We start from the raw sequence: 16,530 nt of genomic DNA, 5'->3' as shown, positions 1-16,530 counted from the left end.
TACTAGCATACTAGTAAAATATTTAGTTTCTCTAACTGGAGAAAAATGTGATACACCACACGATCCACACCTCCCTTTTGAAAATCCTAGATTAACCTGTGACGGAGAAGGTTTCACTCCAACATTGGCCACTGATTCTGCATGACTTTGGTTAAATCCTAACTATTTAGTTTCCTTGAATCTCAAACTGCTCCACACCAAGCTTCACTTAGCACCCTTCAACACAGTAAACCCCAAATCTTCCTCTACAGGCCAAAGAGTACAAGAGCAGACTCTACTAGGATGTTGACAGGACACTGAGTCCCCCCTCCATCGCTCTGTTTCAACTGGGGAGGGCTATTTAGGAAGTAAATTTCTCACAACTGTTGGCTTCACAGACTCTGGATTTCCAGGCACACTTGATTGGAAACAAAACAGAATGATCTGCAGCTTTATGCCTAATTAGTGAACACGAGTGATCATCTCATTAGAGAAAACAGTGTGCCAGAGCTCTGAGCAGCAAACGGCTGGAGCAGATTAATTATTTAACACGTGGCAGGTGTATGCCCCGCCAAGAGTTTTAACAGTGTGCCCCTGCCAAGCAATGGTGACTGAACAGCAGCTTGACTGGCCAGTACTCTCAACACTGAGTGGGGAAATGAGAGGTCCCTCTCCTCTTTATGCACAACCAGTTTGTCCTGTGGTATAGTTTTACAGTACACACACACACGCACACATACACGATCCGATGCAACTAGCCCTGGTGCTTTAAAATTCTGTCTGATCTTCACAAAGGGAGGGGTTTATGCTCTGTCCCCAGACTCCTCTATCTAAGAAATCAGTATTTATATTAGCACAAGGCCCTTTTAAGACTGGGACCCTCCAGTTCCAGGGATGTAAAAAAACCCCCCAAAACCACCACCCATGAAAAACAAAACCAAACAACTTAAAAAAAACCGTAACCAACCAAATAAAAAGCCCCCCACAGGTAGATTCCTGCCTAAAAACCTCGTCTAAATTCAGGGACATTTATTGTGCAATGTAGGCAATAAATTTCCCTCTCTCATATTTTGTTTTACCCTGCATGTCCCAGACCTTTAAAATATTTACCATTTTAAAGGTAAGTAAATTTCAAATCTTACCTGACAGATACATTCCTTTAAATGTGAGCTTCAAGAGGGGAAAAACAAATAGTCTCATGCTTTTTGCCACTTTCGGTAGCATAAAAATGGCAAGACAGACCTTTCAGTTTTGGACTTTTTCCAAAACCCTTCTTTTGAACATGTTAGATATTCAGGTCTTTCTTTCCCTAGCAGACTCAAGGGTGACTGAAGAATTAGAGGAATTATGACATCACAGGAGACAGAGTTGGGAAATCAATACGAAGAAGGGATTTTTAGTCGGTGTTAGAACCCAATCAGTTTTCACTCATTTTTACTATGGCCCATTACAGCATACACTTGGCAGAAAATGTCATTCTTAGAAGCTTGGTACCTCTAACCCGTTCAATTAAGATGTGAAGAGAAGCCTAATGTACACCATGGACCAAACGCATCTTTCAGTAAAACCAAAGGAAGGGCACGTTTGCTTTTTCTGACATAGCAGTTTGCAATAAACATGCATAGGAAAACAACTTTTTAATAGACACAATTTTTTTCTTCAAGTACTTCAAGATTTTATGTCATCTGCCACTGGAGTTCTGAATCCCGTAACGGCCAGTGCAGGCAACAAACCAGTATTGGGTGAACAAAGATGCGCCTGAAGTGCTTTAGTTCAGTGGTCACCAACCAGTAGATCTCGATCCACCACTAGATCTTGGAGCCTCTTGCGGTAGATCTTAGAGCCTCTTGGAGTTGATCTGAGGCTGGGGTGGGGGGCTGAGTGCCCGAGTGCATGCACGCATGCACCCAAGCCCAGAAGGTCAGTCTGTGGGGGAGGGAAGGGGCGGGGGCTAGATCGAGGCCCCTGCAGTGAGGAACAGTGCTGCAGGGGCAGGAGCAGGGGTAAATTGAGTGGGGCCTCAGCCGGTTGCAACTTACCTGCTGGAGAGGCATGCCCCCAAATAATTTTTTCTCTTCCTGCCTCGATCCCCCCCACCGACTTACCTGCTTTGGGGGAGGGAGGGTGCCGGCGGTGCATGGTAGATCTTGGGTTGCTTTTAGATGCCAAAGTTGATCTCCTACTTAAAAAGGTTGAAGACCACTGCTTTAGTTCAACCAGCACTGATTTCTGAGCGGAAACCTTTAACTAGTTCTTCTGTTGGTTTGTAATTAACATGGAAGGCAAGGTACAGTTGGACCTTGTAAGCTAACTAAATCACACATGCATAAGCTTTTAATCACCAGCTTGTGACCACACAGAAATTTGTATCAGTATACACTAAAAACACTTTTAAAAAGCTGACTTTCATTAAAACGGTACAAGTTACAGGCACTGTGTGTCATACAGTATGACCTGCCTCTATTTTTGGAGAGTTCCTTGTGTGTTAATGTATTCTATCTTAAAGAATCAACTTTTCCTTTTTAAGTCATCAGTTCAAATCCAACTCAGGTCGGTTTGGGGACCGTGTGAAATTAATCTGGAGACTACCTTTCTGCAAGACAAACAAATATCTACAATTTGTTGATAACATTTAAAAAGGTGCCAATCACCATGTTGCCTAAAAACATCAAGCAACCTCTGCCACAACTAGCAATGATTGCCCTCATTGTTAGTCACCTCTGTAGTAAGCCCAAAGTTAAACTGGACAGAAAGTCTGTTTTCTGAGAGACACACGGGTGGGCACTAAGGGGGGGAGTCTGCACGCGGCTACCCATGAAGTGCTTTGTCACTGGAGAAAACAGAAGACTTTGGTCCTTAGAGATGTCAGTCTGCTGCATTTACTCATGGCTGTCATGTCTTGGATTGACCAAGCAGACCTTACCCCTTAATAGAAGCTACTCTGTTCTGAGAGATCCTTTGTTTCTATGTGAGAAGCAAGTTGGCGGCAGAAGCATTTGTGATCCCAGAGTCATTTATTAATAAACCTTTCACAGCCAGATTGAGGACCTGACAAAAAGTGACAACTACACAATTGAGTATCCCCTTCCCCCAACTTCCTTAATATTTTCTCTTGTTTCGTGTTTTGTGGTTGCTATTGTGGGTGTGATGTCCCACACATGGCAACATACTCAGACTGTTTCCATCTGCATCAGATAAACCAAAGGCAGGGGACAGACTCACCAGTACACACCAGCAGAAGACTATCTATGATCTCAAAAATAAATGCAAAGAAGTTTTGCTGGGAAGGAGAATGTAGCAACAATGTGACTTAAGCCATAAATGTGGAGGGCCAAGTTCACACTTTGGGCAAGTCTTCTGCAGATGGTAAAGCTGCAGTATGATGGAGCTGCCTTATTAAGGCAGGGGTCCTCAACCTTTTGAGACTTGAGATATCCCTTGGAAAGTGCCAAATCTTACTTTTCATTCTTTTTTTTTTCCTACATAAAAAACAATAGAGTAGTTTTTTTCTATTGCAAAGAACTTAGACTGCAACTATGGATGTCTATTTGAAATCTCCAGGTTTATCTTGTGAATCACACTTGCAAACCTACGTGCTAACACTGTGTGGCACCCTGCGGCACCCTTTAAGAATCACTGACACCCTCGTTGAGAATCACTGCCTTAAGGCTAAGTGTGATGACTAGCATTCAGAAGTGTTCTTCATTATGGCAAAAGTCTTCAATCTCTTATTGAGGATCATGAGCAAGTAGCCCATAAGACTCAATTTCTTACCCAGTAAGGAAGTAGCTGCTGAGGGTCTGTTGAGTTCTGTGCACATTCATTATGACAGAATTTCCCTCAATCTCGCCCTTGACAAACACAGCATTCTCCTACCTTTCAACCCGTATTTTCAGATAAGCCTAGTCAAGTTGGGCATCCTTGAAAATCTCATATATGCATCCAGAGCAGTGGAGAATGCAAGCAATTCCCAGAGACTGATTTGCAGGCTCTCTGGGCTTCTGAAAAAGGCCTGGCACAGGAGCCACATGTTGCTGAGCCAACAAACTACTCCAGAGAGGCATTTTCCAGATGGAAACTAAGATACCCTTATGGGTATTGACAGCATACCAGGACAGAGGTGAGGCATACCTTACTTCATCCTCCAGATGCTACTGGCTTTCCCCATGTAACACCCAGAAAAAAAAAAAAAACTTGCTTGATTTATCACTTTGTCACAAATGCCTTAAAACTTTGCTGAAAATGCCTAGTTTCAGAGCTGCTGGTTTTTAAGCTGTTTGGAAGGCCACACTGTCTGTGGGTTGGAGAAGAAGACAGAGCCAGATCTACCGCTAATCTGCTGCACGGTCTTGGATAAGTCACTTAACCTCTGCCTCAGGTTTTGCTGTCTATCCTGTCTGTACATCACAGAGGACCCTGTATTCAATATCTGTAATAAACAATATGCCAAATGCTGTTACTATAAAGAAAATGGTGAATCCTGAACTCTTAAATAGACAGGGAGACAGTCGTGACTGATAGTTTTACAAAAAGGATATCTAGAACAGTCATGAGAGTTCACCTCTGAAGAGACTTTTCCACAGTGAGCCAAAAAAACTTCAGCAAAGATTTTGTAGGCATGTTCTCAGAACACCTCAGCCATCATTAAATGTTGCTATGAAGTAGCCTTGCTACAAAATGTGAAGTATCATGCACAAAAAGCCCTACACTCCTTTCGTTTCCTTTTTTTTTTTTTGTTTTCTTGCTTCACTTTCTAAATTAATGTCTATTTCCTGCATCCTCGCTTGTGCTCCACTTCCAGTGTCAGAGGCTTCATTCTCCACTTCCCTTAAAGGTTTTCTTTTGTCCTCTTCTTGCCCCCCAAACCAATTATTTTTGCCTTTGGTGGCTTCCCTTTTGCCTTTTCCCCTGCTCTTATTTTTTCTTGCTTCTATTTTTTCCTTTCACATGCATCTCTGCCTCTTTTCTCCCTGCAGGACATACACCTGGCAAACAAGCCAAGTGCAGATGGAACGCCATTTGGGAAAGTGACTTAGTAACTATATAAACAGGGAAGGGATCACTGAATTTTGGCCCAGTGCTAACCTCATAAGCATTCCAGTATCTGGATATATAGCCATTCAGTATTTGCTACCTTTTAAAGCTTTACAGGGCCATTATAAGCCTTAGCCATTGACTCAATGGCCATCTGTACAGCAGATGCTGAACTGTTACTTGTCCAGTACAAGAGACTTTATCTATAGTAGACCAGAAGGAGCCTTGGCCAAGGCCTTGAATTTCACATTATGAGCTTCCCATAGCTGCTGGTATTATAGAAATTCAATGCCCCCCCTTCTCCCTGCTCTAACAGCTGCAGACTCATATGCTAACCTCATCTGTTTGGTTTAAAAATTTCAACCCACAGCACAGCTGTTTAAACAGCAGCCTTTTGCTAAACTTTATTTTTTTAGCTAAAATGTTGGAGGTTTCCCAGAACTTTCCAGCAGCTCCAGCTTATCCAGGCTCTGAACCTGAGAACTTCTTCAACCCCCAAGAAGAGAGAAGCAGTTCAGCCAGGGAGGCACTTGTAATCTGCTACAGGGAGACAAGAGAGTTATTTCATAGCCCTAGCTTCACATGGGTACTGTGCAATAGCTGGGGAGCAGGCACATGCATGCACTGGAGTGGTGCTGATAGGGGGCAAATTAAAGTAAATGCAAATGCAAAATGCTTTGAACATCATTCACCAGCGGGGCTGTCACACTGCCATTCCAGGCTTTTTTGACTCCTATTCTAGGCTCCTTCCTTCAGTTAAGCTTCTTGCTGTTAGGCCCCAAGGAGATGATCCATACTGCCTGCTTCCATTTTGGTCAGGCCCACTGCCACAACACCAGCCCAAGCCCCAATATCGCTGAGCACACACGACTAGAACTGGGGCTGTCTTGGCCTCCTGTCCACTCTGACAGGTGGGCAAAACCTGTCACTCCGGTTAACCACCTCAGAAGTAAAATGTGCAGCCTCTGGGCCCCTAAAAGGCTGCTGGAAAAGCCCGATTCTGTTCCAGGGCACCCATTCCTACTAGGGCTGGGTGAAACGGCTGTGTTTCGATTTGGCTTCAGATTCAGCCATTTCAGAGGACAGTGATTGATTTCCGTGTTTCTGATCACTGTCTTGCTTTGTTTCGGCCAAATCTTCTTTGGAGAATCTGCTGAATCCACTGAATCTCCTCCGAATCTGTTTCAAACAGGCTTCAAGGAAGCTTCGCATAGCTCTACCCAGCCAGGTGGGGCTTAAGGCCGGGCTTGGGGCCCCAGCAGGGAGGATAGGGCCACGGATGGCTCGTCCGGGGGAGGGCCGCTGCCCTCTGTGCAGGTAAGGAGACCCCTGTGCAGATCTCTGATCCCTGTCACGCCAGGTCACAGGGCAGGGAAGCAGCACAGAGCAACAAGCAAGCTGGCTGGTCCCTGCCACACGACTGGGCTATGCAGGGAGCAGAGTTCTGTGCCGGGGTTCTTCTTGCCACCGCTGCCTGCCCCACGTTGCCCTGGTGACATGGGTTTACCCGGGGTGGGCAGCAGCAGCGAGGAGCCCCCCGGCGTGGATCTCTGCTCCCTGAGGAGCAGAGTCGCATGGCAGGGACCAGCAGCGTACAACTGTTTCCCTGCAAGCCTCTCTCCAAAACTCTGAAATTTTCCAAAACATTTCAGATGCCTTGTTTCATTTTGGAGATGTTTCTGAGCCTTCCGTTTCGATTTGGATTCAGTGTTTCGGGCACCGAAATGGAACAGCTCCCAAAATTTCGCACAGCCCTAATTCCTACCTATCCCAAGCCTCTGGCATTGCAAGTGCATCACCCCTCTGCTTCAGAAACAGTTTGCTCTCAAAGATGCAAAACTCCAATCCTTGCATCAGTCAAATTGCAGAGGTGACCATATAGCAGGCTGAATTTGGCCTGTGCTAGACAAGAGGCAGATCCCTATCGGCAGGAATAGTGCTAGGTAACAGAACTCGTTTCCCCCACGCGTGGACGGCAGCCTACACATGCACAGCCATGCAGAGTCTGTGCTTGCTAATGAAACTGCTGGGCTGTCAGCAGTAGCCTTTCCAGCCCTGAGCTCTCTGTCAAGCAGGGCAGAGAACAGAAGAGTTGCTAAGGGGGGGTGGGTTGGGCAAAATGTGTTTTCAGCAGCAGTTGTGGGGAGGCCAGGGAGACCCACACTGCTGACAAGCACTACTAGCAACATGTTATTTTCTTACTGCTGAGGGACCCTTGGGAATACATTTTGCCTTCAAAATCTGTGATGCTGTCAGTATAGACAGCTCTTCGCTCTCCTGAGGGGGACCTGCCAAGATTATGAGTCACCTGGACTTCTCCGTCACCCACATGAGGCCCCCACATTTGGGGTGGGGAGGGAGGAGGTCCGTCTCCTGCCAGAGCACAACTTTAACTATGTGTCCACCTTTCAGAAGGCAAAAGACCCAGGTGCTGTGCGCAATGCCTCAGCACAAGACTGCAACTGTGCCAAAAGAGATCACTGTAAAAAGCATGGCCTCCCTGGGTTGCATTCAGAATAGCAACCCCATAGCAGTCAGCTGTGCAGAGCCCCTTGCATGTACTGCAACTCAAACCTGTTCCAACAGGATGAGCACCTGAGGGAGAGCTAAAGTAATCACATCAACATCCTTCTGCCTCCCCTAGCAGCACCCAAGATGCATGGTCAAACTGAAGGGCTCCAGAAAGGTGACTCTGTCATCCACACTGGCTGACAAAGCTGAAGAAAACAATACTTTGCATGGAAAAGGAGCCTCTTATCAGAGAATCTTGCAACTTTTTGCAACCATTTTAATTGAAAGCCAACCCTTCAAGAGGGAAGCAAGTCTTACCTTCAAGTTTACAGAGCAGGGGAAAAGATACAAAATCAGGGAAGTGACTTGGCCCAAGGTCACACAGTGAATCAGTGTCAGAGCTCAGGATAATGCACTGTTTGCCCAACACCCAGTGAGCAGCTGCACACACTGCCTCAGCAGCAAAGGCGGCAGCAGACGGGGGGAACTTAGGGAGTGCTACTCATTAGGGCTGTACGAAACAGCACTGTTCTGATTCGACTTCCAGTTCAATGATTCGACGGGATAGTGTTTCATTTTGAGTTTCGTTTAGTTTCAAAAGCACTGTTCCGTTTCATTTCATCGAAACTGTTTTGCTGTTTCGATGCTGTTTCGACATTTTGCCTATAGGTTATTATGGGGGAACATAAAATGCAGCAGGCAGGCAGATATGGGGCTTTCCTGCACTCCGAGGAGGGCTGCCAGGGCTGTGCCAGAGTCCTCCCAGGGGTATGAGCCCCTGATCTACCTGCCAGATGAGAGAAGCCAGGTGCTGCCGCCTGGGACCAGCGCAAGAAGATCCCAGGCGGCAGCACCCAGCTCCTCTCATCTGGAAGGCAGATCAGGGGCCTGTCCGCACTCCCAGGAGGGCTGCAGGGGCTGTGCTGGAGTCCTCCTGGTGGTGCGGGCCCCTGATCTGCCTGCCAGATGACAGACCAGCGCTGGGTAGACTGGTGCTGCCGCTGGCCCCAGGCAGCAGCATCCAGCTCCTGTCTCCCAGCAGGCAGGCTGGGAGCACACATCCCCAGGAGGACTAAGGAACAGCCCCCGGCAGCCCTTCTGGGGGTGCCACCAGGCTCCCAATTTGCCTGCTCGCTGACAGGAGCCAGGTGCTGCCGCCTGGGGCCAGCAGGACTGGGGCAAATCAGCTCAGGTAGGGACCAGGGCAGGGGAGGGTCCCCCCACCAGCTGATCTGCCCCAGGCCCCCACCTGGCTGGCTCTGGCAGCACGTGGGGCAAATCAGCTGGTGTGGGGACAGCCCCCACAGCCCTCCCAAGGGTGCGGGGAGCCCCTGATCTGCCTGCCAGATGTCAGGAGGCGGGTGCTGCCGACTGGGACCAGGGCTGAAGCCAGTAAGCCTGGCTTCGAAACTCAAAACGTTCTGAAAGTTTTGAAACGTTTCGAGCTTCCTTGTTTTGTTTTGAAGCTGTTTCGAAGGCTTTTGTTTCATTTTAATTTCGCTTTTTTGACCTCGAAATGCATCGAAACAGCTTTGAAACAAAACGCTGGGGGAAAGTTTATACAACCCTGCTACTCATTCAGCAGGGACCAGAGAAAGAGGCAAGAAGCTGCTTAGGAGCAAGAGAACTTCATTTTTCACAGAGCAGCATAAGGACCCCAGTCAGGGTAGGAGACTGAAGAATGTTTTATTTTAAAGTGATCATTTGTGTTACAAACTATCACTGTGACTTACACTATTTGGTGCCAGCAAAAGATTCCAAGCTTAATCCAGGAAGTTTACAGCATAAAATACTTCTAACTAACACCCCTGTCACATCCTTTTGGATGTTCCTGCTAAAAACCAGAGCGTGCAAGCAAGTTTCAGAGATGCAAGAGACTCACTTCTGCTCCACCCTCACTGGGATACATGCCCACAGTTAGCAGGGAACATCCAGAACAGACCGTCTTAAACTGTAGCCTTTCTACAGGAAAAGCAGGCACTAGGAATGCAACTTGCCTTTCAGCAGCTCATAAACACACACACAACCTGAAACCCTTTCTCCACTTTTTTTTTTTACAAAGAGCAATCACCTGCCCAAATCTCAAATTGGTAGGGTGGGGGGAGAAATCACACACATGGTTAGCTCATACAATTTTAATCCAACTCATGTCTGCAAAAGGAGGTGTGGGGGAAAAGGAGAGATTCTGCCACCACTTGTTCAAAGCGCTCCTCTTTATTGCACATCTGCGATCCCTTTGTGCTCACAACAGCAGCAAGGAGCCTGAAACGTATGAAGTGAACATGCCGCGCGTACCGAGCTGTCTCTTTGTTTTAGTCACTGTCTGCTGCTAATGTCAGAGAGAGAGGGAGAGAGTCTCTTGGGAGCAACGCTTCACTGGCAGCGCCAGCTAATTACACCCCAACAAAAGCACCGAGAAAGAAAAAAAAAGAAGAAATCCCAAGCTACAGAGAACTTTCCAAGGGACCAGGAGTGGGGGAGCAAGATTCCCCACCAGGAGGACTCTGGGGAACAAAAGGGATATGCAAGGATGATAGAGAGATGCTCCCCAAGCGGGCTCTATTTCAAGGGTCAGAAGATAAATAAGAACAGAAAAGTTTATTGAAACAGTGATACCCAGGTGTCTAAGCAGGGGTGTGGAGGGAATGCTAGAAGGTACAAATGGAGATGCTCATCCCACCTGGTGCAGAGAGGCAGCCACAAACTAGAAACCTGGCTGTAAAAGCTGTGTGGGAAGCTTGTAGCCATAACATGTTGACAATGTAGGAAAGCAAAGAATCAGAAGACCTTGTTACGAGCTGTGGCAGCCCACCCCAAGAGGAGTCTGAGACTTATTCCTGTCAGTAACCTGCTGTGGGACTCTGCTAGATTTCCCCCCCTGTTGTGTTTCAGCTTCACTTTCTCCACTGGGCAAATAGGTACAATGATTCCTGCCCACCTCAGGGGGGCAGGACATGACACACAACAATGCATGAGGTTTGATCACTGTCTCTAAATTACCTGATTCACTGGCACACCAGCCTTTGGGCAGGTCAGGGGGATATGCACACACTTGAAGCTCAGTCCAGACGCACACATGCATGCTGCTTCTGTACAGATCAGTAGAAGGGAGATGGAAGGTGGGGGAGACGGAGTTTCTCCCAGTGAATTCTTGCTGGGGCTCAGGTATTAGAGACCCTGAGAAACATCAGAGAACTGGCCATGGTTTCCAGACAGGGATTAAAGGCGACAAAATGAAAAATTCAAACCAGCAGCAGGGAAACACATGTGTGCACCCCCAACAGTGAATAATCAGGTGCCAAGGAAGAGATTAACCCCACTGTACTGGATGAGACAAAGGAATCAGAGTCGCTTTATTTAAAGTGAAACCGCTCCCAGATGAGCACAAATCTGAATGGCAAAAACGAGAGCCCAATTTATGCAAATATGCTCTGGAACAGAAACATTTACTGCTGAGAAAAGCAAGTCCCTGGTTTTACATGGGCCACAAAAATAACGAGGTCATTCTGTTGCTGGCTCTGCAACAGCTATTAGGACCATGGGCAGCTTGCCTTTGGGCTTCCTACAGGGCATTGCCCCTATGCTGGGGGCAGGGGGGCAGGATGGGGTGGTCCTGTTTTACATCCATCTTAACTAGTAGTTGTTTCCTAGTATATAAAGGAGCTGCTCCAACCTACTTCTGGCTGCTTGTTGAGGCAGGGTAGCAAAGGAAAGAACATCATATTTCACCACATGTATTCCTTTCTGTAGCACTCTCCCATTCACTATCACTGAGCACTTTCTATAGAGCATGCTGGCACAGTGCAACTCAGAGGCAGCATACACTGATACACACACACCAGGCAGAGTCGGCTGTGCTCCTGAGAGCATTCTGGGTCCCTGCTGTGCATGCTTCAAGCAACACAGTGAGTAGGACACTAACATACTGAGCAGGGACTACCACGACACTGATAAATGCCAAATGAGGCCTGGCTCCAGGTTGAATTTGCATAGTTCGCTGATGAAGCTAAGGGAACATCCTTCAGCAAGCTGTAAAAACAGCAGAGCGGTCTCTGGGGAGTGATCCTGTTGGAACTTAAAGATGCTGTTGCACTTGCTTGGGGTAGGGGAGAAGGAGACAAATCCAGATATCCTGGCTGACATTAACTCATCCAAACAGACCCTGATGCTCTAGGCAGCATGGAAAGTGCGGAACGGCTGTCCCCACTCTGCAGACACAGCTGGTGACTCAAAAAACCTCTGCAAAGATATTTAAGGGCCGAGTCTCTCTATGGCATCCATTTGCAGCCTAATGACTGACTAAGACCATCACATGCACTATATTCAATGGACAAAAGCATATCGTGACAGGATTCAAGTGAGAGATCCTAATGTTAGTGCTGCTATAGTGGGAACAGTTCCCAGCTAAACGGCCTGTGGCAATACCACCTCGGGCTGTGATCTTGTCAGATTTCATCAGCTTAATCAGGTTCAGCACAGGTTTGTAGTCCTGGATTTACTCGGAGGCCTCTTGTCAAGGTAGTGACGGTAGGGATTCAGTAGGTAGTGCTCTAGTCCCCAAGTTAATAGAAGGATCTGTGTCACACATGCCACATTTCTCACCTGGCTCACTTCAGCTAACAAAGCAGGGAGGAACTAGAAGGCTCAGGGGACTGGCCAGGGACCCACAGGTTCAAGTCCAGTAAAGCTGTAAAGGAAACAGGATTTCCATTCGATTGCTAGTGCACAAGAGAAATCAAAAAGCCACCTGCATAACGGGCATAACCTTGAGAGAGAGGCCTAGGACAAAATGGGCCATGTGAAAGGAGAATCCATTTTCCCCGGAGAGAGATCGGTGGCACAGTATCTTAGGGAAGCCTGCCGTACCTACAGTGGGTAGATAGGGTACTTCTGCCTCCTGGGCTATCGCACCAGCTCATTTCACCTCCAGTCAGTTCAGTGAAACTGTTAAATTACGATCAGAGACAGAACACTTGTGTGGCCCATCGCTCAACGGCTACCCCCCTCCACCTTTGATCTCTTAATTCACTCCATCCACTCTACGCCTTGCCTTGCTGCAATCCCATTAAAGTTCACCTCAAGCCATTGTCGAGAGGTAGAGATCAGACCTTTAGCAGGATCCTCTTGAAATAGATGAAATCCGACGAGCGGCACGTCTCCAAGGGCAGTTGCACTCTCAGTTCTGGCCACAAGAATAATGGCTCAGAAATTATCTAAAAGTAGCGAATGCTGGTATCTCATTACGTACTCCTCACCAGCCCTTGTTGCTAGTCAAGTCACTTCAAAGGCCTTGCCAGTCTTCTTTGCTTACCCTTAATTCCCAAATATGTTTGGACAGAGAGGAGGGGGAAAGAGTGGCAAGAATATATCCATGGATATATTCACTCAACACCCCTGTACTCAGAACCAGAGTAGCCAGCAGACAGCCTCACCTTGGCTGTTTTTTAAGTCTGGAAAGGCTCAGACAACTGGATTTTGCAGGGGAAAAGCTACTGGAACACCTGCTGCAGGATGGGTGAGGAGGATGAGGGTGGATTTGGGAGGTGGTAGAGGTATGGACAATAACACAGAGGCACCCAATCATCTTCCTCAGCCAGAGAGGCTGCTCCTTTTCACAACAGGACCAGATGCATGTCCTCCATTGTCTGTGAACACACAGCACCACCATAGGTCTCCTCTACACAGCTTGTATGCCCCACCCTGCCTTGCCAGAGCAGCCAGAGCTCCATTCTTAGTCCTCTATTTGCACCTTCCTCCCTTCACCATAAACCCACTGCCTTCCCAGAGTGCTTGGAGGAAAGATCTAGACCCACAGAAGGGTCTCAAGGGGAAGGATATTCAGTCTCCCAATCCCCAGCTCCTAGACAACAGCAGTCCCATGTCTGAGACAACAACTTCAGACAAATTCACCTCTAATGTGCCACTAAGCTACTTCCTCTAGACCTGAATTTGAGGCTTCTAGATATGCTATATCCAGTGTAGTTAGAGTGGGGCCTTTTGTACTAATCATAAAAATGTCTCACTATTCTGCTTGGGAGGACAAGCACTGCTGGCCCTATTGCAATGGCACTTATTTGGATCAAGTGTCATCCCATGTATGTGGTGTACTAGGCTGCTCTGTACTATTGCAGAGCTAACAAGACCTGAAGGCTCTACTCTTGCAACTTTACAGATGCAGTAGGTACTCCCAATGCTCCCAAAATGCCCATATCTTAAGGTGACCTTCCTGATCACGTCTCTGCGCTTTGTAGTCCCCAAGAAACAGGTACAAAACACAGCAGAAAGTCCCTTACCTTGAAATCATGAGCTATGAAAACCTCCGTCAACTAAAGCCTTTTTTTCTCTAGCAGCTTCTTCCAGGCTACTCATACCGTTCTGCACCAGTGATGTAACCTCAAAGGAACTGAGCTGGACTGTGGGGCAGGTACCCACAATGCAACAGGATGTCTACAATTCTGCAATCGCTGTGGACAAGATGCACCAGCGCACTTGAAACAGGACTGGTAGGGAAGTACTACAAATTACACAGCCATAATTTGCAACCACGTGGTGGGACAATTCTTCACTTCAGCAGGGCACGAGAGTCTCATCATTCAACCCCTCTGATCAGTAAGCAGGATGCAAGAATTTGGTTCTGAATACATGGTCCCTGATTACGCTAAGCAGAAAGGCAACAGCACTCAGATGCACCTGAAGAGTCTACGAAACCGGTAGGGACTCACATATCATGTACGGGGGGGAGAGGTGGGGGAGGTTGTCCCTCCCATCACTACTAATAGAGCCAGTACATTGAGCCAGGAAGAGCTCCAGATGCCCCATCATTCGTCTTTGCAAGACTGGTTCACAGATTAATGGCTATACCATTACCATATTTCTCCCAGCATTGAGCTTGAAAGTTTCTTTGTTCAGTTTCATCTCATTAGCCCCTTCCTGCATTCTCCCTAGAAAATCCTCCCTTAGTGGCAATTAGTACGGGTACAGTGGTTACCCCCATCCCATTAGCATTGTTTGAAATATTCAAAGGATTAAGGATGCTGGCCACAGTCTCAACAGGTCACTATTCAAAAATCAGCTCTGAGCAGCAGGAGACTCATGCAAAGCCTGTCTGATTTATTTGTGTTTGCAAAGCTCCCTCGAGTGTTCTGTCTTTAATAAGGTATGTTGGAGAAGGGAAGGAGGAATGAGACAGAGGACCAATGAAGTATGCTGTTGTGTGGTTCAAAGAGATGTACTGACACACACTTTCCCTCAGCTTTCTGAATGCAGTCTGGCTTGCCTGCCTTTGCTTCAGAAGATTCACAGAAGGTGACATAAAAACCCTTAAAACACAAAAACCAGGTTTGATGCAAAGTAGTAGGTTTCAGCATAGCTGTACTTTCCAAGATGAAAAGCAGCTGTTTCACAGCATATGATAACATTACCAAACAGCTGGGGAGGGGAAGTACAGAATGCCATATCCAATTGAAGTATGGGAAAGCATAAATGTAATTTTAGGCAGCGGCGTCCAACTCTGCCAGCTACATCTTGGTGCAGTTGCTGGTTCAGTGCCTAGATGAAATGGGGAGGGGTTGAACACGAGGCTAACCACCTAGCCTCATAGAAGCTGCACTGATTATAGAGACAGGATTAGACTGCCATGCCAGTAAAGTGAAAGTGGCAACCCCATGCACTAGTGTTGGCATGAGAAAAGTGGGATACTGTGGCATTTGGCCACAGTGTTAGAGTCAAGGCCCCAAATCCCACGTGATATGCCATGCAATTACTAGTGACCCTGTAAGTGGTCAATACTTCAGTTTTCATTCACCATCAAAAGGTGCAGTACAGCTCCCTATTGCTACTGGATCATCAATCCAACAGGGAAAAACCCAACCTACTGCAAACACCAATGCCACTTCATGCAGCACTTGACTGTTCCTTGAAATTGTCCCCCCTACAGCATCTTCAGTGTGGAAATGGATGTTTGGTGACATTACTAATCAATGCTTTATGGAAGTCTGAAATATTTTTTTCATATGGCTGCTTTGCTTTCATTGGTCTCCATGAGTGAGCTTCTCCCCTCCCTCAAAACAGCCTGAAAAAAAATAATGCCTTCATTTTTATCTAGATTCTATTTTTCTAATAGTGTAAACAATTTACTTATGGTCTATGCAAAAATATTAAATACAGTTAAACCCACTTAAAATAAATACTTGCTGAAGGAATATCAGGCGGAGACTGCTCTCCGACTTATAATAATCTGCTGTGCTCACAGAAATCCTCTTAAATCTATAACAGATAAAGATTGTAAAACTGTTATAAGGCTAAGCTGACAGGAGCAGCTACAGCATCAAGATGGAAAATGTCTCCTTCCAGCTTCACCACACCACAGACCAGCTCCCCTACTAATTCAGGTCAAGGCTCCTTTCTAAACACCTCAGGTCACACAGAACCTGAACTGTTAGGTGTTTCAGGGTTTTTAGAATATGGCAAAGGCTAGTTTAAGGAAAATGGGGGGAGCACCCAAATATAAACACTGGTGGTCAGTCACAGCCAGTGGCACTGCTTTGGTGCCAGTTCAAGAGAGCTGACCAGTCCCAGTCTTCCCACTGCACCAGTCTTGAATTAGCTTTGGTCCAGTATGGGGGGAACCTTATTGGAGCTACGTCAAGACACAGGTGCAGTGGGGAGGCTCTTGGTCAGTCCCAGCCCTGCAGCACACTGGGGTTTTCAAAGCTCTGGCACTCAGGACATGTTTTATTTACATCATATTAAGCATTACTGTGTGATTGTTCAGAAAACTTTCTAACTCATAGTACTGCTTACTATAATCTAAATAAAACATGTCCTAAATATAACGTGTAACAAGGTCCTAAGTTGCAGGGTTTGGGGTTGTAGCCGTGTTGGTCTAAGGACATAGGTAGGCCAGGTTCTTTGAGTAGATGTGATATCTTTTATTAGCCCAACTGAGTAGTCGGAAAAAAGTTTCTTGCAAGCTTTTGGGCACAAGAACCCTATGTCTGAAAGCTT

The 16,530-nt window shown here is 46.8% G+C and overlaps 1 protein-coding gene and 1 long non-coding RNA gene across 3 annotated transcripts in view; one reads left to right on the top strand and one right to left on the bottom strand.

Moving 5' to 3' along the window:
* The window catches only part of IGSF3 (immunoglobulin superfamily member 3), a 141,076-nt gene that overhangs the window by 59,452 nt on the left and 65,094 nt on the right, over positions 1-16,530 (bottom strand). The gene's annotated exons all lie outside the window — the stretch shown is intronic.
* LOC149874285 (uncharacterized) overlaps positions 14,125-16,530 on the top strand; it is a 32,504-nt gene continuing 30,098 nt past the window's right edge. The window contains exon 1 of the long non-coding RNA XR_016443758.1: positions 14,125-14,234. This is a non-coding gene — a long non-coding RNA (uncharacterized LOC149874285). The remainder of the gene's footprint in view (positions 14,235-16,530) is intronic.

Source organism: Crocodylus siamensis, chromosome 1 (assembly GCF_052110815.1).
Source record: "Crocodylus siamensis isolate JL-2025a chromosome 1, ASM5211081v1, whole genome shotgun sequence".
In the NCBI taxonomy this organism is placed as follows: Eukaryota; Metazoa; Chordata; order Crocodylia; family Crocodylidae; genus Crocodylus; species Crocodylus siamensis.
This window is presented reverse-complemented; position numbering and strand designations above follow the sequence as displayed.